The 22685-nt window shown below is 49.3% G+C and overlaps 1 protein-coding gene across 1 annotated transcript in view; it reads left to right on the top strand.

Annotated features, from left to right (window-relative positions):
• The first annotated feature begins 7699 nt into the window (after positions 1 to 7699).
• The window catches only part of ENOX1 (ecto-NOX disulfide-thiol exchanger 1), a 370860-nt gene continuing 355874 nt past the window's right edge, over positions 7700 to 22685 (top strand). The window contains exon 1 of the mRNA XM_039877329.1: positions 7700 to 7765. The gene's annotated coding sequence lies outside the window, so the exon portion shown is untranslated. The remainder of the gene's footprint in view (positions 7766 to 22685) is intronic.

The raw sequence follows: 22685 nt of genomic DNA, 5'->3' as shown, positions 1-22685 counted from the left end.
CGTGGTCTCAGTGGGATTCCCGTTTCGTAGATGAGGAAGCCTAGGATCAGGAGGTGAGGTAATTTGCTCAAGAGATGTAGTTGGCAAACAGCAGGATTCGAATCTGCGTCTGTGTGACTCCAGAGCCAAGGGTGTTCCATGGTGTCTGAGGCAAGTGGCATTTTATTCTTCAGCTGTCAGGGAGTACAGCTCGATGGACACATTCATTCATTCATTCATTCATCCACTCAGCGAATATTTCAAAACAGCTTTATGCTGGACTCTTTAAGGAAAGGCAGAAAAGAATTCATAGAAAATTTGAACTATAGGATAATATAGTAAATAATAAACACACTTGATAAAACCATGGGTTTTTCTTTTATTATTATTTTAGCTCGTAGACTCAGTACTATTTCTTTAAGATCAGACCTTCTATTTGACGGGATTTTTTTTTTTTTAATTAAAAAAAAGCATCGATTAGCTATGAAAACGATGAAATCACTTAAGCAAATCCATTTCTCTTTCGATTGCATGTTCGTGCTAAGTTGGTGACGTTGGTGCTGATGATTAAGCAGAGGCAAGCTTGCTTTTTTCCCACCTTTGGGTGACGGCTCCCCCATCCAGCGTCCTGTCCCTGTGTTGTATGCACAACATTCATCGCGGGGGGATCGGACGATGTTTGATCACCTCACCGGTTCTGAATCAGTGAAGTCTGCAATAATGACGCTATCAGCATGTACAGTTAGAAAACAAGAAATATACTAACGGCATGTTCCAGGAATCACACCACAGGCTCTCAAGTCAGAAGATCTATATCCGAATGAAGGCTGCTTCTTCACTCGTGTGCATTGTGCAAGATTCTAAGTCTCTCTGAACCCGGATCCATTTACTTAATAGCGCTTGTGTCACATACTCCTATGGGAATCAAATGATACAACAAATGTGAAAAACGCTTTGAAAGAAAGTTGTAGTATCTACTTGTGTATACGTCTTCATAGGATCATCACCATGATCGTTGGCAGGCTAGGGTTTCAGGTGTCCTGTGAGGACAATAGGGCGTTTGACACTGGGCTCAAGCTGCCAAGGGAAAAAGAATATAGAAAACTAGACGTGCGGGGAGGTTGCTTTGCCTCTAAAGGGAGCAGAGTGTCGTCTATCTTTGCCTTATTTTTACCTACTCGGTTCCTTATCGTTTCCAGTGGTAGGTGCCATTGGCTCCCTGCTGCCGTGTCTTTCAGGCCTCTGGGGTGGCCTCTAAGATGTCCCGTAGTGGTGTCAAAGGCCTGCCCCCTTGGGTGCCGCCCTGGGTTCTACTCCACGGCTTTGCTGAGCGCCCCTCTTCATCTGTTCGTCCGCCTCCAGGCCTCCCGTCACCCGTCCATCTTACTTACTGACTTAGAGTCTCCCCAGGAGCAGACTCTGAATCAGATCCCCCATGAGTTACCCTCGGCGGCTTGCCTCCCCTCTGGCCATCTGTCTTTCCTGCATTCTCTTTGCAAATCTCAGTCACCGCACTATCAAAAAAGGAATACCATTTGAACAATTCAAGAAAATACAGTTAGGAAAATGATGGTGTCCAAGCAGTAAAAAGGGTTCTGTGGGCACAATGGATGGGAACGAGGCCTCGGTGCGACTTTGATTTGGGCGGGGCACGGCCAGCGCCGGGGGCAGGCCGCCCGGGTGTTTCCCCAGCAGGGCAAGTGTCTCTTCTCTATGTGTGTGCGCAGAGAGCACGTCCGTCTCATGTAGCTCTGTGAAAGCGTCTGGTCGGAACATCAGTGGCGAAGGACAGTGAGTCCCATCTTGACCCACGTGACCGGCCCGATTTTAGCCCTGAAACGTGGTTTTCTCCGTCTCCAGGTCGGAGGCTAGGGCGCAGTGGACCCACACCTCAAACTCCTGTCTCCTGCAGCCCCTTCCTGGGCTCCTCGTAGTCCGGTTATTACAGGGATCACCAGCTGTGACCGTGTCGTCTGTCAGTGGGGGCTGTGCCCGCAGTGCAGGGGGCCTTCGCAAACACACGATCAGAGAGAGACAGCAGCGAGGGAGTCCGCAAATCAACAGGAAAACAAACACCCCGCGTTCAGTGAGGACAGAGACGGTCTGACTCACGGGGGAAGGGGTGGGGGAAACGCAGGCAGACACCCCGCCCCCACCCCCAGCCTTCAGGGTGCTGTGGCCGGGGTCCCGCAGCCCTGACGGCGAGCCTGGCGGGTGGGAAACGGGGCCTGTTTCCAGAAAGTGCACAGGCAGCGTGCAGAGCAAGCGCGTGTCGGGCCTCGCAGTCGCCCCCCGAGTTTGCTTCCGGTGCGACCCGAACGCTTTTCACGCTGCTTCCGTCTCGTTGAATTTTACGTCTTCAATTAATGTCGCAAAGACCTGACCGGGCCCCTCTTCGGTTTTCCAGTGTTTTTGTTTTTTTTCCTAAAATGCGTGCAGTGCTGTTGTTGTGCTTCGAGAAACCCGCGGCAGAGGCGCGGAGTCCCGGGGGAGGCGTTCGAGGAGGTGCTGTCACACCTGTGCGTCACGGGCACACGTCTGGGGAAGGGCCGTCCGTGTGACACGGAGCAGGGCTTGCGCATGAGAGGGAGGCCTTGTCGTTCATAACGAAAATTTCTTTTCAAAAACCCTTGTCACACCGCGCTTGAACATTCGATTCGTCCTCCGTGAGGTCTGCTTTCGTGTTACTGATTTTCTAGTTTGCCCAGCCACCTCTCCTAGATTATTTAAATAGCACTTAGACAGAAAGAGCTGGAGGCCAGGTGGCCCCGGCACGTCCACGCCCGCCTCGTCGGGAAGGCGAGTCCTCACGTGGAGGGCGCTGCTGGCCAGGCTCCCCGGGAGGAAACCCTGTCCCCAGCTCTAGCCCTGCCGATGGCCGGCTGTGTGACCTTCGGCAGGATTCTCCGCCTCGTTTGGCCCTCAGCTTCCTTTCAAGTTAAAAGAGGGCAGCAGTCACGGCGACAGCAAACTCGCTGGGCTCCTCGGAAGCTCGTTGACACGATACCAACGCTCTGCGAATTGCAAAAAAGCATCAATTAACCTTGTACGTGTCCGCGTGTCTCCGGATATGTACAGCTCCGGGCGTATGTGAGTGTGTGCGTGCGTGGACCTATCACACGCTCATGCGTTTCCCGTTCACACGAAGGGAGAGGTCAGTCAAGCCGAACTAGAGTGATCTCGGGGGACCTGGACTCCCCGCTTCCCGGGGGCGGCCACGTGGCACCTCACGTGGCCCCTCACGCGGCCTTCGCACGTGGTCCTCCAGATGTGTCCTCCCATCTCAGCAGGTGGTGTCCCGTCCCGTTCAGAAGTCATCGTTGACTTCTCTTTCTCCCCCATCTCTCCACCACCAACCCCGTCAGCTCTTCTTTCGAAACGTAGTTCAAATCCTCCCACTCCTGGCCCCGCCCTGGGCCGGGCCGGCCTCTCGGCCTCTGCTTTGCACACAGTTTCCACACGGGGACCTCGCAGAACTGGAAAGCGGGTTACGAGGAAGCCTGCTCCAGACCAGGCGGTGCTCCCGGTGCTTTCCGCGTGAAATTCGAGCTGCTGAGCGTGAGCCCGGCTCATGCACCCGGCTCATGCTCCCGCCGGGCCCGCCGGTCGCCTGTCAGCCCTTCGGCACGCTGCACCCTTTCTGGCCGTCGGGGTTTTTAAAAGCGCTTTATTTTTATTTTTTAGAGTGGTTTTAGACTCACAGCAAAGTTGAGTAGAAAGTCCAGAGAGTCCTCCTATAGCTCCCACCCCCCTGCATCCGCCCTGTACACCCTGCTGCAGACAGGACATGTGTCACACCGAGGAGTCCGTGTGACACGCCGTCGGCACCCCGAGTCCACGGCGAACACCAGGGTTCGCTCTTGGGGCGCTCCGTTCCGTGGGTTTGGACAGACGTGGAATGGCACGTGCCCACCATGTGGCATCGTGCGGACGAGGGTCACTGCCCTCCTGTCCTGCCCTCCCTCTCCCCAGCCCCTGGCGCCACCCGTATTTTCACCGTCTCCATGGTTTCACCTTCTCCCCGAATGTCATTGTCCTGGAGCCCTACCGCCCCGAGCCTGTTCGGACTGGCCTCTTGCCCTGAGCAGCGCGTGTGTCCGGCCCCGCCACGGCCCTTCGTGGCTGCAGGGGTCCCGCTGTGGCTTCTCGCGCTGCGTGGCTTTTCCCGCCCCTCCCCCCGCCCCCCAGTTTAAGCGGCCCCTCCACCCCACCGCCCATGTTAGACATTTCTTTTTTGTTTGTTCACTGCCTGTCTCTGCCCCGATCTGCGGGGGAGTGGTCTGTGACTCCTCCCATCATGAGGAACAGTCCTCGGCCCTTGGTACCTGCTCAGTAAATGTCCCAGAGCCGAACGCAGGAGTGACCTGAACACCCATCCGCTTCGCTTAGCTCTTCCCTCCTTCTCGGTTTTCAAGCGACAGATTCTTTCATTCACACCGATCCGGGTTTCGTTCAGAGGAAGAGGCAGATATTCGTGTTAAGTCTGTGAGTCTGACAATTATTTCTTGTTCACCTTTGGCTTCTGGAGCTTCTAGGTTGTCTGCTGAATTTAATGGGTATCCAGGAGGATGGCAGCTGGTAGCCTTGGTGGGAATCAGTCACGGTACGAGGGAGGAAAGAGGCGGTAGAGAATGATTAAGGGGAAAGAGCGGAAAAGTATGATTTAACATTTATCGAGTCACACATTGTACTCAGCGCTGTGTATATAACATACAAAGCGAATTAGGAGACAAGTCAGATTTAAGATGAGTGTGCACACACTAGCACACAAATACTGCAAAGATGAAGGTATTTCTTTAGATGTCTCCTCTCATTTACCAAACTGAAGTCTTGTCAAAATCTATGGGCTGGTTCAGGACAGAAATATCGCAGCTGGTGTTTGCGGCCCAGTCACGCCCCGTGGGGCACAGACAGGCCTGCAGTTCCATTACTGCTTTTTAAAGAAACTTTCTGTAAGGCTAACAGACTTTCTAGGGAGGCCAGACCGAGTGAAGCCGAGTTTAATGTTCTCATTAAAACGTTAAAGAGGCTTTATTCATGAACGACTGAAGCCGTAATTGCTTTACCCTTGTAAACTATGAAAATGCGTGGTGGCCCCTCACAGCCCAGTTCGAGTTCCCCCAGTCCTCTCTGTCTTCACAGAGCCGTTGGCTGGGTCTAGGGTCCCAGAAGTGGCTTCTCTGGACTGTGTTTTTCCGGGTGTAGAGGAGGCGTCGGTTGGGGTACCCATATGTCATTTCGAACTCGTTCCGTCGATCTCGTCTTGTGAGCGCCGTCGGACCTCTCGATCTGGAGTTCTACCTTGGAAAGGACATGGGAGATGAACACACATGTACACACGAATGTTAGGGAAGGAAGCGTTTCTTTACTCTCCCAGAAGCGGCAGCTTACGAGAGAACAGAGAAAGTCCGCGGATGCTGAGGTTCTGGCGAGACCGACCAGGGAATTCACCGGGAGAGGCCGTCGCGTGAATCGCGGGCTGGGGGGCGGGGAGAGGGAGCTTGGAACCCGCTTTGGGAGGTGGCATGTTTTCTGTGCTGCTCTTTGTCATTCTTACAACCCCAGTACGAAAACATAGCTCTAGAATTTTAGGTAGTGAATGCGGATGGCAAAAGCAACTGTTTTTTTTTTTTTTTCCTGGAAATACTTATAATGAGGTATAGACAAGACTGACATCATGGAGCTGAGGTTCTTACATAGCTGGAAACCTCCAAATAACATTTAGGGGGCTGGAGGAGATTAAACCATGCTGTCTCTTCTCCAGTTCCTTATTATTAGAAAACCCTTTTTGTTGGATAGTAACAAAGCTCACCTCATGATATGCAGTATAGTGATATAAACAGTTTGTAGGGATTGTCTTCGAATAGTTATTTTTTTTCTTTTTCCATGAATGGGTCATTAAGCTACTTCCTTCTCTAGATTAAAGTGCATATGTCCTAGAGCTGTCAAACTCTTTTCTTCAAGGGTCAGACCCTCCTTCTCATATGCTAGCTTAGGGCGCTTGTTAAAACCGGTTCAAATAGAGTTGAAAGCTAACACAAGACAGTCTCTCTACGTGATCGATTGGATAGAGGTCTGAAGAGATTTTTTTCTGGAGCCATCGCCATCTCAGTCCACTGATGAGAATGACGTTACTGTCAAAAAACCCCTCAGTTTTTGAACATGAAGTGAATTCAGAACAAGATAAAACAAATTACCGCTGCTGGCTCGGCCAGCTGTGCTTCCGAACTCTTGGTTTATTGAGATGTAATGACTTGCAGCCCCCGTTTTGGGGACCTGCTAACCTGGTCCCCAAATTCCGAGGTGAATCCAGAGAGGCTGGGGACTCTTCTAAGAAAAGTGCGGGAAAGACGCGCGACGTTCGATCGTCCTTGCTCCTCCCCCTCCTCTCCAGCCTCTCACAAAAGCGGGCGGTGGGAAGGGAAGGGGTTGGATTAGAGACGGGGTGGGGGGCCCTTGCAAGGCCCCGGAGGGAGTGAGCGGGGAGGAGACAGGATCAGGGTTACTTAAATACAGGGGGACGGACAGGCGGGAGAGGGGAGGGCACCCCCCGCGGTGGTCACACCGAGCCTTCAGCTGCTCCCAGGGGCGCACCTGCCGAACAGCCGGTGTCCCTCTGCCCAAAGCCGTTTTCCTGGCTTCTGCGTGGACTCTAACGCCATTCTCTTTCTGGCCGCCACGTTGCCGGATGCAGCGTCATCGACACTCTGTGTGGTCGGACAGCACATGTGCAGGCGCAGCTGTGTGACATCGGCCCCGCGCAGTGCTCCACAGACTTCTGGGTCACTTTTTCTCGCATTTGATGTTTGCCAGTCCTCCTCGTCTACAAGGGAGTTCAGTTGAAAAGGGAAAAAAAAATGTTGCTCAGGGCTGCCGCGTTTATAGCTCGCGCATACAACTATTCAAAGCAGTTGGGAAACAAACAAACAAAAAAAACCAAAAAAAAACTGTAAAGTCATGATCCCATAGTTTTTCTAAGGAAGGTTCCTGACTCTTTTGTTGCTGGTCTGGGTACTTGGCCTAAGTCAGCGCCACGCTCACTGTGCCTAACGGAGGGCTCCGTCTCGAAAAATCTTTCCTCTTCTCTTTACGAAGCTCAGCCCGGGAAGCCTTCCCAGTGTCCCTGGTGTGGCTCAGGCGCCGTCATAGCCCAGCGCCCTGCTCTGCGGCCTGGCGTTTGTGCTGACCTTCCCGTGTGGGAGCTGCCATCCCGGGCTGTGCTGTGCGGTCTGTCCTTCCACCAGGCTTAAGTTTTAAGTCCCAAAGTCATCTTTCGTCTTGGAAACTGGCAAGAAGTCTTTTTCACACTTAAAAATGTGATCCTATACGGGCCAGCCCCCCCCAAACTGCTTTCAAATGACACTAGGTTATTTTACCTTAAAGAACCAAGAGCTTTCCTTGTTTAGGCTTTCCCGGATTGGGAGGCCTTGGCCCTAGCTGCTTTAGTGATAAGGACCCCTTTTAAAGCAGAAATATTCTCCGGATGATTGACAGCTCCGAGGCTGTGTCCGTGATGAGACCTTCACATTTCCCGGTTGTCACCAGGTTAGCACCATGCAGAGGCCTTCCTTCTCTAAGGACAGTGAGCTGGCAACGGGAGAGGGCAGTGCGCAGCCTGAACTTGGCAAGTGAAGCCTTGGGTCCACTTACGTGTGTTCAGACAGCTCTCTGAATTTGATGTTCGAAGTGTTTTTCTAACGAGATGGCCTTTGTTTTACAGGTCCTTTGCGGCCAGCATGATATCGTATTTATAACACGTGGAGGAGAGAGAGCTCGCCGTGGTCAGGTAAGAGGCTGGCATGGACAGCAAGTGACCAGCGGGACTCAGGGCAGGACGTTTGTCACTGTGTGAGAAGTGACTCAGCTCAGTCATCCCACTGACATCATTCTCTGACACGTGTTTTACTCACTTACGCCTGGGGCGCAGAGGGCCTGTCATATCTCAGTGACCACGTGCGCCAGGGAGCATCAGCAAAGCACCTGCAACAAACCTCTGTAAACAACCAGTAAGGAAATAGGACTGGTCACCCAAACTCTCTTTCCCGCTCCTACATAGTTAAGGTAGAATGATTACTGTGGCTCATCATTATTACCTTATCAGAAGGCTTTTATCTTTTCAATAGTTATGTAAATATGCGACTACTGAAGACTCTTCTAATTAAAGTCTTATCTCTGTCCCTTTATCTGAAGTTGCTGTTCTAAATATTCTTTGCATTTTCTTTTAAAACAAACGCATGTCTCACAACTTTGATTTACCCAAATAGGTCACCAAGATTAATTTTCCATTAACCTTTATTGCTTCTGTTTCTTTCTAATCATCTTTTTAGAGGATTAAACAGTCCCCACTGGGTCGGCCTCTGCATAGACTATGAGCCATTGTTTTCTTCCATGGAGCTGATGGAAGAGGTGGTGTAGAAGGTGGTGCCCGGTGGTCCAGTGACCGCACCGGCCTCATTAGCTGAGTGGAAGCGTCTGTAGATAGAGCCACAGGACGAGTTCTGTGGACCGCGGCGATCTCGTGATTGGCCGCACTTCTTTTGTGATCCAGTCTGTATCAGTTTTCTCTGGTGGCCCTAAGGAATTAGCACAGACCGGGTGGCCGAAATGACAGACACTCATCTCACGGGTCAGGAGGCTGGAAATCCAAGATCGGAGTATTAACAGCATTGGTTCCTCCTGAGAGTTTTGAGGAAGAATATGTTTCAGAACTTTCTCCTAGCTTCTGGTGGCCTCGGGTGTTCCTGGCCTTAGGTGAGCATCTTCTCCTTGTGTCTTTACGTTGACTTCCTTCTACGTCTGTCTGTCTCTGTGTTCAAATTTCCTCTTTTTGTCAGGATACCTGTCATAGCGGATTAGGGACCATTTTCATCACCTCATCGTAACTCAACCCTCTGCAAAGACTCGACTTCTAAACAGAGTCCCCTTTACGTATATGAGAAATTAGGACTTCCGCATCTTTTTGTAGTACACGCTTCAACCCATAACCCTGTCTCGGGGAAGAAGGCTTGATTCCTTTTGGTGACCCGCTCAGGAGACTAACGCAGCGCCTGTTGCTTAATATTGGTCGAATGAACGAATGGCAAAGTCTGCGATTTTAAAAGGTCAAGTACAGTGACCAGAGGTGGGCAGGTGTTACACTGACCCTTGTCCTCAGTGAACTCTTACTTTCAGAGGAGTCCAAGTTAAATAGCATCGTAAATGCGGTTAGATTTTTCCCGTTAAGGCAAAAGCGAGTAGCATTTTTAGAAAATAGAACCCTCTGTGCGAGTGAGTCCTGCATTCTCTGTGGGCCTCGCAGGCTGAACCGCCAATTTACATGCTGCCTGTGTCAGTACATCAAGATATCTTTCCAGCTCATTCAATACCATTTAAATCAGACTTAGGCAGGCTAGTCTTTCCTTCCAACCGCATCGCCTCGCACTCACTCTTATTAAATTTAATGTTTTATTCCCTAGCACTAATCTATAAACACTATCCTGAAACAGATCTGCTCTAGTTACGTCTTCTCTCTTTTCTGTGCGTCTTTAGATCAAAATCATTAGAAGGTATATCTTTTGAGTGTTTAGATTTGACCGCCGATAAAATATAAGGATACCGGTCTCAAGGCAGCGCTTAAATGATCCTCTTTAGAGATGTTTATTTAGAAAGCCCTTGTATTCTGTAAGTGTAGAGCTTTCAGACCATGTCTGCTCTTACTTCCAAGAAAGAAGTACCTCTTTGTAACAGAAAGAAGCCTTCTGCTGTGAGAGGTCAAAGGCCAGTGGAATTTCCTCCGAGAGCGAAGCATGCATCTTTAGGGCCCAAGACTTCCTGTCAGCCCCTGGCTAGCGCTACCTGTGGGCAGGCCGGCATCTAGACTCTGACTGTGGCTCAGGCCCTGCCTGCCCGAGGCTGAGCAGCAGGCGGCTGGAACAGTGGACTTACAGCATCCCGACCCCTCATTCCCAAGGGGGACTCACGGCCAAGGGATAGCACTGGCCTAGACAGCCCTGGATTTATAAGACCATGACGGGTAGTAGAAAACGCATGTGACAATAGAAACTCGTTTTAGCATTTTTCACCCTGACATTGATCCTAAGAAAATTGGCACATCAGAGGACATCCATTTCTGGGGTGTGTGATGCGCGCAGGCTCGGTTCCCCCAAATGTCCTGTACAGGGGGATGACGCCATCCTGGGGCCTCCACTGCTTCCTCTTCTGGTCCGTTTTGTCCAAGCGCTTACTACCCTTTGTTAGAGACTTCTGTGACTTCTCACGCGGGTCTCCTGCTCGTTTGGTTCGCGAGAACGTGTAGGGCTTCACTAAAATTAAAACCGTGAATTTGTATTTGTCACACGAGGAGCATATCAGAGTGATGGTAGACTAGCCCCTCGGCAGTTACACTTAGACTGCAGTGCGCAGTCGCTTTCTGGCCATGAAACTGCCCTTGAACACCCTGCTTCGTGCTCTGCAGTGTGTACGCACCACTACAATGGCAGCAGTCGAAGAAATCTTAATAACCGGGTTATTTTACGTGCGCCCGATTTCATCGGTACCTAACTTCTCTGCTAGTGAAGAAAAAACAAACCGGAAGTAAAAACCTCTAGTGCCCTGAAAAAGAATTTATTGTTGCTTAGTCTTTTCCCACTTCCGTTTTGCGTTCTCCAGCTTCACTAATTTTAGATTTCTGACAAACCAGCTGTCGGAGCTCTGCGTGATTGATAATAAACGTATTCATTGTCAAACTCTGATTTTTAAAAAAAGGGGAAATGATTTCCGCGTCTTTTTAGTTAGTAATTAAGGTGGCCATCTTTTTTAGACTTCTGAAATTAGAGCGTCTTTATGGATACCTGGGAGATATTTAAATTAAATTAATTACACTTCGAATCGAGATTCTATCCAGATTTCTCAGAAAACGATTACACCCGGGTAAGTTAACATATGAATCTCGGTGTTTGTTCTCTCTGGGTGTTTCTTCTGCCTCTGTCTCTTGATGGTTGCTTCTTCGCGTCTGGTGGGTTTATGTCCGGTGCTTTTGAGCCGATGATGTGGGGCAGTGGGCTTCTGGCGGAGAACTCAGAGGCGTTCTGCTTCATCTCTCGCTTCTCCTGCAGCTCGTTATCCCTGAGTTCTGTCAAGGTTCTCTAATTCTTCCCTATTTTCGCTTTCCTTCTTTTCACTTTACGATCATCCTTTTCCAGGCTTTTCGTTTTTGGTTTTTTTTTTTTTCCTTTCTTATTCGTACAACCATTCAGCCTGTTCCTTTGTCTGTTGTTTTGTCATTCATTCATTCATACATCATCTTTCTCACGTGGGGCGAAATATTGCTCCGGGGACAACATCAAGGACATTCTAATTGAGGTGGAAACGATGGTGTAGAAATTGCCACTGCAACGGAGCTGTGGACTAAGTACACCTTACGTATGGAGAAGAGCAGCTCGCTCGGCTTCTCGGAGGCAGGGAATGCTTCGTAGGGAAGACGGGATTTGAGGGGAGGTTGGAAGGCGTAGAACTTTTCCAGGTGGACAGGCGCGGTGGACCGAGAACATTCTGAAGGAGACGGAGGGTGGGGGCTTAGCAGGGAGGGGTCAGCGGGCCAGGTGTGTCTTTGTACACCTTGCGGATGGGGCGATCCTGGGGCATGAAGTAGGAGGATGACGTCGAGGTTCCGCAGGAAGGCAGGAACCAAGTCTCGGAGGTCCCTTACGTACTGCCGAGCCTCCCTCTCTGCCTCGTGTCTACAGATTGCAGTTGGCTTCGGACCCTCCTGCCTGCTGCAGCCAGCTGGCTGTGTAAAGGCTGCTGGTCTTCTGCCAAACTCCTCCCAGGTCCCGCTGCTTCTAGAGCAGCGGTCTCCAAATCTTGTGGCACCGGGGACCGGTGCTCCTATGAGCATCTGTCTAATGCCTGATGATCCGAGGCAGAGCCGAGGCGGTGATGCTGGCGCTGGGGAGCGGCTGCAGATACGGATGAAGCTTCACTTACTTGCCTCTCACCTCCTGCTGTGTGGCTTGGTTCTTAACAGGCCACGGACCAGTATCAGTCTGTGGCCTGGGGGTTGGGGTCCCCTGTTCTAGAGGGAAGTCAGGCGTTCCTCAGCTGGCACTCGAAGATCTCAGCCTTTTCTGTCTCTTATTTACTCTGGAAATCACCTACTCAAGCCAGGGTTGCCTGCTTTGCTCCCCACACACAGTTCCTCCCCCTTCCTAGCTTCTCTCTTCACCGTCCCCCCATCCTTCAAGATATCACTCAAATTCGTACTCTTTATGAAACTTTTTCTCCACTCACCAGTAACTTTGCCCCTTCTGGACTTCAGGAGAACTTTCTATGGACTCTTCACAGTTTTCACTTACGTTGCAAGTGAGTTGTGACACTCTCAGAAGGACTGCTGGGTGTGGAAGGGAAAGGCTGTCTACCTGTCGTGTATGCCGTTTCTCCCGTAAGTGCAGCGTCTTGCACACGGGGGGCTCTGCCTTGGTGTTTGTTCAGTGGAGGGAGGCGGTTCCTTTAATTTGGACGAGGCAGTGGTTAATGAAACGTCCAGAGGAAACTCTTGCAGAATAATTGTCTGTGAAGGTAGAAGGATTCTAGTGAACAGAGGGCAGTGAGGTGTCCACTTTGAAAACTGGTTACACTGCCTTTGGGCTTAAACATGGGAAGAAGAAAGTTAGGAAGCCGTTAAGCCACATGTGACCGGTCTTGACGGTGAGTGACAAGTGACATTAACAGGTAGAAGCACCTATCCTGCATTATGATGCTCTGCATCTTTGTACAAGATGGCCTCTGGAAAACTTGATTTAATTTCATTCTGCTCAGTCGCGGATCTGGAGACAATCACAAATTCAGAAATATATTGATGACAGTCTATTGCCACGGAGCTCAAAAGACCATAATCCTGTTACTTGCAATTTTGAAAAGGGTAAATAAACATGAATAACTGAAGGGAGATATCGATTACAGAAGTCATACGAACGGGAATAATGGAATTAAAGTAATTGAGGCAATATTGGGCCTAATGGACCTTGTTCTCTTAATGCTTTTCTTCTGCTCTTTGTATCGAGTCGGCCCTCAAGTCGATTGGACCCTGTGCGTTGGAAGAGAAGAACGTGATGGAGGCATTGAGATTGCTGTCTATAAAAAGAATCGATCCGCCGTTCTTACAGAAGACCATCAGTCAGTCTGTGAAATCGATGGACTGGAATTTTTTATATTTCGCCTTTAAAGATAATGAGACGAATGATGAGAAAAGACTGTCTGCCTCGCACATAGTAGATACTCAGTGAGTGTTTCTCGAATTAACGAAAAGGCAGCCCGAGTTTCAGGCCGCCGTCGGTGCTGACGCAGCCCGTTCCCGCCACTTGGCCGACTGCATCTAACGGTCCCGCGGGGGTCGGCCACTCACCCCCATCCATCTCTGCCGGGAGCTCTTGCACATTTCTGCTGCCAGGCCCTCGGGGCCAGTGTTCCATTACTTAGGGTCAGAATTGTTTGTTGTCACCGAACTTGCTGCCCTGTAGAATGCTGGCAGATTGCTTTTTTTTTTTTTTTTGAAGCATCGTTTTGATGAAGTTTCTTCCTTTTCAGAAAACTTTGGTGTCTCTTCCTTGTCCACAGAGTCATAGGCTCGTTTTTCTTAGAGTCCGTTGCCCACTAGATGGCTTTGAAGAGCTTTTGCATCGAGACGCCTCCCACTGCCCACCCGCACTGAGCTCCCCCTAGCCTCCCGCCCAGACGGGATAATAAAACAAATAATATAAAAAATTATCATTTTTGTCCCCTCATCGTCCTATTGCATTTCGAAGATGCACAGTGTTCTCCCTGGAATCTTTCTTTTTGGATCCGTGTCCAGTCAGTTAAGAGTCAGTTCAGCCTAAGGCCGTAGTTATATTTCTTAACACTGCGCGTTATCAAAAGCCGTGTCGTGAAGATAATTATTTCAGTAGCACAGGTGGCGATGGCAGCTACAGAGGTGCATATGCACAATAATAACAGTTCTTTCAATACAAATGCTGTTTTCGGTCTCCGTGAGAGCGTCACTGAAAAAATACAGCGTATTCCTATATCTGTTTTCACAAGTCTGTGGTGAACTAAACTGGTATTTAAAAAAAGTTATTTCAAAAATCTGAATGACACACCATGGTAAAAAAACAGAATAAAGACTTGAAGCAGCTGTAGTGTAAACGGGAGAGCTGGTTTTTTTTTGTTTTTTTTTGTTTTTTCTGATGCCAGCAGCCTTAGTCTGCGTGAAATAAATTTTATTCCTCAGTCCGTTGATCACTTTATGTCTAATACACGTTATGCAAACTCTGCAGGAGAAATGTGTGTAACGCTTATTTTTCGACACTGAGTTTTAGCCCTTTTTTCCTCGGTCTTATCATTCCACTCATTTGCCTGGTGTCTCTCCCCTCTGATGCGCTCTTTTAGGTTAATTATCAATAATTTGAGAATTCTTAGAGGCTCTTATGAAATAAGGACCTCCTGATACTTCCCCCGGCGCCCCGCGTCGTTGGGGCGATGAGATGTTTTAGCTTCTGAGAGCACGCAGCTACGAAACGCAGGTTCACCTAAATCCCCGAATCGATGTTTTCCTTGAAACTTTTCCCTCCTGAACGTCGGGCCTTGTCTTAATATTGGGAAAAAAAAAAAAATTGAGTGACTCCATTTCAGCATCAAAGTGAAAGGATGAGGGAGTGACGGATAGGTTTCAGCTTCAAGATGATATGTTTTAGTTCCTGGCTCTTCCCGATACTCTGTTAAAATGACGTCTCAAGGGGTCTCTCTTAAAGGCACACGCCCATAAGAACAGAGAAACGAGGCCACAGCCACAGTGCTCTGGAGCCTGGGACATAGATGGATGGGAGGGGCTTACTGAGTTGGCCTGAGAAAGTGGAATTTTCATCTGGCAGAGGAAAAAGGAAGAAGGAGTCCAGCTTATCCCGATGAACTCTGGAAAAGCTCAGGAATTTTCAGCAACAAGAACCCCTTAGAAATGAGAGCGAAGACAGGATTCAAACTAAGAGTGTTGGTTGGAAGTTCAGGTCTGCTTCCCAACTTCATTCAAGCACGTAACTGCCCCTCTTCCTCTCCCAACAGAAGAATGGGGATTTTACTTATTTATTTTTTTTTCATAGCGATGATAAAATGGAAGGTTTCTAGACTAGACAGTATCAGGAAACGGGAAAAGCGGTAGTCTATATAGTCTTGAAATCACGGAGATCATTCTGTTATTCCAAATCCCGGGACCCACGGCCACCTTCCTCCTGCCCCTGCCTGTGAGAGACTCCAGGATACCTGGAGCTCTGACCTTCAGACACAACTCAGAGATACAGAGACCAGAGATACGAAGAGGCCTGACCAGAGCAATCCCAAAATAAACCTCGAATCTACGACCACCCTTCCCCCCAGCCTGCCTGTCGACTTCCCATTTCTCCACCCTGAAGGATCCACAGACAGCCAAGGACCATCAGACGTTTCAGGAAAGTCCCCATCACGAGAGACAGTAACGAAAACATGCAAACAGAAAAAAGTAAAAAAAGCAACTTGGAGAAAACAGAAACTTTGTAGGAAGAAGACATCAGTATCTTCAGAAAGATAAGGGCCGATCTTGCCACCATGAAACAGAACAGAATTTGTAAGGATTACTGGAGACAGTTGAGGAAATGTCCCAGAAAGCGAAGTAAAAAGAGAAAGAGTAGAAAGTAATATAGGAAAAAAGTAAGATGCTTATAGGATTGGTCTGTGAGGTCCAAAGTAGTAACACCAGACTGAGAAAATATGGAAAATGGACAGAAAACTGTCAGAAGAATAATTCAACAAAATGCCCCGCAACCAAAGATGGGCGTTTCCAGACTAAACGGAGAGACGAACACCTCATCACGAAACTCTGCCACACTGCGGTGTGTATTAGTAGATGGCAGTGCAATTCGATAAAAATGGGCACCCAGGATCCCAGTGACAGGACCACCACAGAAGCCAGCCTAGTGACCAACTAGGACTCGTGATCAACACCCCGGAGGAGGAGGAGAGAGAGGTTCAGGGGAGACTTCCAGACGGCGAAGCTGGTCAAACCCCCGACGTGTTTGCGCTGAGAGGAGCTTTATCGACGTGAAGAGGCTTTGGGATAACGGTTTTATGACACGTATATAGGACCTTCTCCTTAGTTAGGAAAAGTGACGAGGAAAGGAAATGCAATCTTAGACCGTTACGTGACGCAGCTGCTAACCGTGTCTCCGTCGCTGTGGTGATTTGTAAAAATGGATGTTCAGAATTGCGATGGAGTTCTGGGCGGACGGGAATGTGGGGCATGGATATGAAAAAGGAGCCCTCGTATTCCTCACTGGGAGGCCAACAGGCGACACCTAAAATCGAAAACCATAACATGTAAGCATGCTATTTACATTTCGGTGCTGATTAATTTGGCCTCATTATGGCACACATAGAAACTGAGACTGTCCCAAGCTAGGGACAATATTTGGGGAATATGGTATAGATATGGGACTTGCAAATCGAATATTTTCCAATTTTCTAATGAAAAACTTGCCCTGGCTTTCATGAACATACCTTCTGTTTATACTGCTTTTATGCCTGAAATAACTAAATATAATTCTCGATCAAGATTTGAAGGATTCTCTTCGAATTTTTTGTTAGTTACTGTCAGATACTATACCGGTAGTGATAAAAGAATTCAAGCCATTTCACCAAAAAATTTCATTGTTACAGCAGTTAAAATTATATTTTAACAATTCAATAGCTTTAATCCTTTCCTTTGTTAGGTAAATGCAACACTCTGATCCTTCCCGTTTAATTTTTTCCTGTGAAGTAATTAACAATAATAATGAGGCCCTAATTTGTAAAAGGCACTTTCATCCTGAGAGCAGTCACCCCATGGATGCCAATGAAAGATCACATTCGCCTTAGGTGGGAAGAAGGATCTGGAACCTCTAAGGAGAGGATGTGGGAAGCCGTTCCCTATACCTTTGCCCTCCAGTTCCGCCTCCCCAACTTTCTAGAACCCCCACCTTCAGCCTGTGGTACCTTGTCTGTCTGGGATGAGAACTCCAGCAGCTTTGCCGGCTGCCTCCCACGATGGCCAGTGGCGCCCTGGGCAGCAGCCCGTCGAAGCCGGTGTTCGGGGGTGAGTTTAATGCCTCTCTCAGAGCAGTGAGGGCTGTGTCTCCGCAAACCGATGGCCAGGTGTGACCTGTGCCGAGGTACCAGCTGCCACAGGCCCCACCTGCTCCCTGTGGCCGAGGGGTGTCAGAGCTTCACAGCAAACCTGGAACCAACTTGTAGCACAGCGGTGTGCCAGGAGCTGCTAGTTGGGAGGCCCCGATTTCCAGATGTAGAAGTGGAGTCCAGAATAATGGCTTAAAGAGCTGAAGGCAGTTAACCTCGGGGCCTGGGGCTGTTTAACTGTTGGACCTGTGTTGCGAATGAATTGGTATACATAGAAACTCATTGAAAAAAAAAAATCTCTCATGTGGTCACCCTAGATTTTCCAGACCTTTGGACTTATCCAGGCATTGGAGAGAGCTGCTTTCAACTGTTTTCATGAGGTGACGGTAAAACATATCCAGTTGTAGAATATGGTCTACATCTTAAATTCAGAGGCTATTTATGGATTACCTACATGCTACATTTTACCGTTTGTCTCAAGAATTAAGATAAAGAAATGGACAATGCATCAGGGAAAAAAAAAAAAACAAAAAAAGCAAACTTCAATTTTTAACAAAAGGATAAGGAGACGTTGGAATGAGTGGGGACTATATATAGCCTGTGCTTTGAATCTTCGACTGATTATTTTCCCGCTGTCCCTTTTACGTGCTCCTCGGGAAGTTAGTGAGTGTTTCAGGAGAAGAGTCAGTAAATTAGCTGGAGAAGAAGAGGGTGCTCGAGACAGAGCAGAGAGCCCTCTCCCCGGCAGAGGACAGAGAGCGGTCCGTTCGGTGGCCTTCGTGTCCCAGGCCGACTGTGGAAACGACAGAGCTTTCGTTCTCTGCTTCGCGAATGCGCCTGCTGATTTGTTCTTATTTCTCAGGCCACTAACATGTCCTCAAAACCCTCTCAAGGGTTCTATACTTTTAGCCCGTTTCTCCTTTTGTTCTTCAAAGGCTCTCATTGTGACATCTCGTCGCCTCTTCCGAGAGGTTCGGAGTAATGCGTGGTGTGCACCGAATCATTGGGGTGAAGCCTGTGACATGTCTTGATGATGTTAAGCCACTCAAAATCCTGGAAAATAGTCCCCGCTTGCATTAGAAGTAGATTAATGCAGCTGAACTTTCGAGTCTTAATTTTTTAGAAATTTCCATTTTTGCTAGTGATGACTGACAAACATTGACATTCTTTCTGCCCGCAGTACCGATTACAATTGCAAATACTCGCAGCAAGTGCTAGGGTGACTTCTTACTCTTTAATAAGGAGCAGAATGTTGCTTGATCCATTTAATGGCTATTACATATTTAAAAAACAACTTTCAAAACACATATCCATAACTATGTGTAACACGCGCATAAATCACAATGGGAAGTGTATTCTGATACTCATGCCCTATTCGTGTAGAGGGAATGACAAGTCTAAGAGAATTTGCCAGTTGGCGGGAGGTTTCTCATTTGAGACTTCGTATGAGAATGGCAAAAATAGCGGTGCTTTCAGATGAAGTCGAGATAGTGATCACTCAGGCAGTTCTCAGCTTTTTTACCCCCGGATTTCCTGGTTGTGAGCGAGAGGTGAACCCCACTTTATGATCTGAGTCAGGAACGGTGGAAAAGCAGGACGAACTCATTATTTGGGACCCAGGAAACCCATCAGACCTTGAATGTTCCCAGTAGAAGATGAACAGGTGTCATTTTGTAGGGTTGTGGGATGCCCGTTCTGAGTGGGCATTGGCAGGACAGCGGGAAGGGGATGCGTAATGGGGAGGGAGGGTTCAGTAAAGGACCTGCAGAGCAGAGAGGGCACACGGCTAGGGGGATTGTCGGGAAGGGAGGCGCCAGCCGGTGGACTTTTAGATCTGCGCTGAAATTCAAGAAGAGATGTCTGAAGCATTTGGAACACGGGGCGACAAGCGACATCATCAAAATGACATTTGGAGGAGATGATTCTCGCTGCGAGTTATACAGTAACTCGGAGGCGGAGGAAGGCTGGAGCAAGGTCAGAAGGGACAGGGACTGGGCTTGGTGACAGGATCGATAGAAAAGACAGAAAATAAAGTCACAGGTGACTTTCAGTCGAGGCTGGGTCGCTGCCTTGGAGAACCCCTCGTCCCCCCTGACGGTCCAAAGAAAGAAAAGAAACGAGCAGGGCGTCCAGAAGACTGTGCAGCCAGTGACCCGATGGCTTCGGGGACAGGTCAAGTCTCTTCCCAGCCTGCAAGTCACGGAACCGGGGAAATGAAACAGTTTGCAAAAGATAGGAATTTGTTAAGTCGACCAGTCTTCCTCTGCATGTGCAGTGACCTTTCCCCTCGGCCCGTCCGCTCCCAGGAGACCCCAGGACAGCAGTCAGTGAAGGCGTGGGGTCGGAGCTAGAGGTTACAGGAGGAGGCACGGGCTTGGGAGCAGCAATGCCCACACAGCAACTGGATCTGGGTGTTTGGCCAAGCACCCCATGTCGCAGAGAGAAGGAAAGATAGAGGCTTGGGAGGAGGTGGTGTGAGCTGCTTTGTGAGCCAGAGAAGGAGCCCTCAGCGTGGCACTCACCCCGTGAGATTGTTTGAGCTGCACTCGAAATGGGTATTTGCTTCTTTAGAGCTGACAGTATGATTTGCGGTTTTAGGCCATAAATGAAGGGACAGATTCACGCCCCATCCCCTACACCAAGACTTCACATCTGCAGAGAATTCACAGTCCACATACAGAAAAGAGAGCCCCCAAACGGGCACGGCTGAGCAGACGTTCCACCACCAGAAAGATTTTCTTGAACTTCTCTCCATTTGAAAATTCAATGCACCCTTACTCTTCTTAGAGTCGACCCCCTAAATTTTTTAAAATGAGCATCAGGAAGGAAATTTTAAAGAAAATACTCCACTCCGCAGTGGTGGGGCTATTTAAACAAACGACCAAATCAAAAACGGGCGAAGGTGGTCAAAAGAGACAGACTTCCAGTTATAAAGTCAGTCGGTCCTGGGATGTAACGTATGGCATGGTGACGACAGTTAATGACAGTTAAGTCTCATCACAAGGAGAAACATTCTTTAACTATGCGTAGTGGTGGATTGTGACCATTTCCCAGCATATATGTATATCGAATATACACCTGACACTAATACAATGTTATATGTCAGTTATATGTCAATAAAAACTTTTTAAATAAGAGAATACATTAATGTTTACCTCGTAATCAAAATCAACCACACTCGCCACCCACCAGGCTCGATGATAACACTGTACTTGGTTAGTCCGAAGTTGGGGACCCCTTTGACTCTTGTATCCGTCAGGGTTTTCCAGAGAAACGGAATCAGTGGATGTGCGCGTGGGCGTGCGCGCACACGTATGCATGTGCACATAGTGTACATGTGTTAAGAGATTTCTTCTAAGGAGTTGGCTGACAGCTGTGGGAGCTGGCAGGCTCGGAGCTCGCAGGGCAGAGCTGCAGGCTGTAAACACAGGCGGGGTTTCCACGTCCCAGCCTTGAGGCACGATTACGCCTCCTGCAAGCTCAGGTTTTGCTCGTAAGGCCTTCGGCTGTTTGGATGAAGCCCACTTGAGTATCCAGGGTCATCTTTACCTAAAGATTGGCAATGTCATCACGTCTACCAAACACCTTTATAGCATCGTCTAGGCTAGTGTTGGCCCAGGCAGCTGGCACTGCGGCCCGCCAAGCTGAAGCCCAGAATCCTACCGTCACAGGTCTCTTATTTTCACGATAGGGAAAGAGCAGAGTCGGCTGCATTTCACCCCATTTCTTCACCGTCGACATCTTTACGGTGGAGAAAGATCCTCTTAGCGATTCGGTGGTGGCCGTTTTAGCGATACTTGCTTTTCCGTCAGATTCTTAAGTAAAAAAAAAATCGTTTGGAAAACTGGGGGACATCGGCACCTTAAATCCATCCCACACGATGCCAGATGGTCTTGTCTGCTCTGCGTGGTGAGTATCGGGGGGGAGCGGGGTGCAGGTTATTGACGTCTCTAGCCGGGCAGTGAGATCGCTCAGCTTCCTGTGTGGCGATCACAGGGGATGTGGGGAGTTAATACTTTCTGGGAAGAATTTTAATGTTAGAATTTACTGGCTTTTGCACATATAAATTTGAAGCCTTAATGTTATGCTCTTCTGGTTATCCGAATTTAATATGCATGCAAATTCACAATGTATACATTATGCCGAGAACATAATTTATAAATCGGTACTTTCCCTGGTTGTTAGTAATTTTGGCCACTTTAAAAATGAATCCTTTGAAGAAATGTACGTCATCACATTTATACGTAGCACCTTTAGTTTTCAGAGAGAAATATGGAGTGCGTTCTCTCCGGGAAAGGTAGGTCTCTGCTCTGGTGTTCTCCGTGTGCGAGGGACTTCGGCGTCGTGCCGAAGGTCAGGATGGTTTTGCGTCTCGTTGTGTTGACTGGGTCTGGATAACGCGTCGCGCACGTTTGTCTCCACTCACAATGTGGGAAGATCTGTGTTTGTGACGCCGGGTCGCAGCCCGGTGCCATTGGGGGCGAGTCATTCCTGCTGGTAAACACACCTCGCGTCGCAGAGGAGCGTCTTGGACTCGTAGGTGGAAGATGACCAGTTCTGCCTGGCACAGCCAGGAGCGGGAGAATCCCAGAGACAGACTCTTGCCTCCGGCTGCCATTCGGGCTTGTCATCTCGGCGGCGGGTGCCCAGCCATCAGCCCCGCCCACGGCCACAGCCCCCAGGCAACCTTGGGCTTTCTCTTCCTCGCACCCCTCCAGGCCACCCCGAACTTCTCTTCTTCCCCTTCGGACGGCGGAAGCCTCATCACTGTCCTGGCTTCTCTCTCTCTCCGTCGGTCCCAAATTAGGCTTCCCAAACCTTCCTTCCTGCTCTTGAAGAAAGTCTCGTTCCAGCTTAGCCGGCGGGGGGGTCGGCAGTCTGTACAGGCGGCAGACATCCGTCCTGACCCTCGGCCATCTGCTCGGGCATCCTGCTTCCCATCACTCTAACATTCTTCTCTCGGAGCCGCACGTCTTCATGACGGTTGGTCACCTCCTCGTCCACTTTACCAAGACCGTGGGCCCCTGGACAGGGGAGGATTCTGTCTCTAAGTCATTTCCGCCCCACTCACAATCAACCCCTTTCAAGTGGTAGTGAGTGGGGACTCCAGCTGACGAGCTTTACTGCCACCGCCGTCTTCCTCTCCATAAATATCCTCACCGGCTCTGGGGTCAGCGTAGTCCTACTGCACGTAAGGGACCGAATTCATCTGGCCTGTGGACTTTGATTCGAAACCCAAGCCAGGGGCTCCCTGTGTGTCGTGAAGCCTGCGAAGGACCCAGGTCGGGCTGGGAGTCCAGCTCGGCGCTGCCCAGCACCATGTGTGTCCTTGGGCCCGGCCGGAGCTGCCAGGCTAAGAGGCGACTTCCCACCCCCGCGCCACACCCTCCCCTGCCTGGCAGAGGCACGCTCAGCCAGGCAGACTGTCAGGGACCTTGACTTACGGCAGACATGTGAAAATCAAGAGGAAACAGAGTCCGGTTTTCTGTTACGAGGGGCAAACATGAGAACGGAAGAAACCACGAATGACGGGGACTCGAGCTTTTGCTTTT

The sequence above is a fragment of the Pteropus medius genome, unplaced genomic scaffold (genome assembly GCF_902729225.1).
Source record: "Pteropus medius unplaced genomic scaffold, Ma_sr-lr_union100, whole genome shotgun sequence".
NCBI lineage: Eukaryota > Metazoa > Chordata > Mammalia > Chiroptera > Pteropodidae > Pteropus > Pteropus medius.
This window is presented reverse-complemented; position numbering and strand designations above follow the sequence as displayed.